Source organism: Helianthus annuus, chromosome 5 (genome assembly GCF_002127325.2).
Source record: "Helianthus annuus cultivar XRQ/B chromosome 5, HanXRQr2.0-SUNRISE, whole genome shotgun sequence".
Lineage (NCBI taxonomy): Eukaryota > Viridiplantae > Streptophyta > Magnoliopsida > Asterales > Asteraceae > Helianthus > Helianthus annuus.
This window is the reverse complement of record NC_035437.2, coordinates 146,291,531-146,292,648: the sequence shown is the minus strand read 5'-3', so window position 1 is coordinate 146,292,648 and position 1,118 is coordinate 146,291,531.

Genomic DNA, 1,118 nt, shown 5'->3' with positions numbered 1-1,118 from the left:
ATGCCTTTTGGGCTCACTAACGCACCAGCCGCATTCATGGATCTCATGAATCGCGTCTGCAAGCCTTATCTGGATAAATTCGTCATCGTCTTTATTGACGACATCCTTATCTATTCAAAGAACCAGGCTGACCACGAGAAACACCTTCGTTGTATTCTCAAACTTCTACATCATGAGAAACTCTATGCCAAATTTTCAAACTGCGAATTTTGGCTTCGGGAAGTCCAATTCCTTGGACATGTGGTAAGTGAGTGTGGTATCCAAGTAGATCCCGCTAAGGTAGAAGTAGTTATGAATTGGTAGGAGCCAAAGACTCCTACCGAGATTCGCAGTTTCCTAGGATTAGCAGGATACTATAGGCGATTCATCGAGAACTTTTCGAGGATTGCTGCGCCCCTAACTTCGTTGACTCGTAAGAAGATTAAGTTTGATTGGGGCCCTAAGCAGCAGGAATCCTTTGACGTTCTGAAGAAGAAGTTGAGCAATGCACCAGTGTTAACACTGCCCGATGGTATAGAAGAATTCGTGGTGTATTGCGATGCGTCACACACTGGTATGGGTTGTGTACTCATGCAGAGAGGCAAGGTCATTGCCTACGCTTCTCGACAGCTAAAGGTGCACGAGAAGAACTACACCACCCACGATTTGGAACTGGGTGCCGTTGTATTTGCATTGAAACTGTGGAGACACTACTTGTACGGAACCAAGTGCGTGATTTATTCGGATCACAAGAGCCTTCAGCACTTGTTCAATCAGAATGAATTGAACATGCGACAAAGGCGATGGATGGAAACTTTAAATGATTACGACTGTGAGATAAGATACCATCCAGGCAAGGCAAATGTAGTTGCCGACGCCTTAAGCAGAAAAGAAAGAGTGAAACCGATCAGAATCAATGCCAAGCGCATTGAAATAAGGAATAATTTGAACGAAAGGGTGTTAGCTGCACAGAAGGAAGCTGTGTTGGAAGCTAACTATCCTGAAGAGAAGTTAGGAGTAACTGAGGAGCAGTTATCCTACGACAAAGATGGAATGCTAAGACTGAACGGACGAATATGGGTTCCAGTTTTTGGAGGACTTCGGGATGTTATCCTCCAGGAAGCCCACAGCTCTAAATA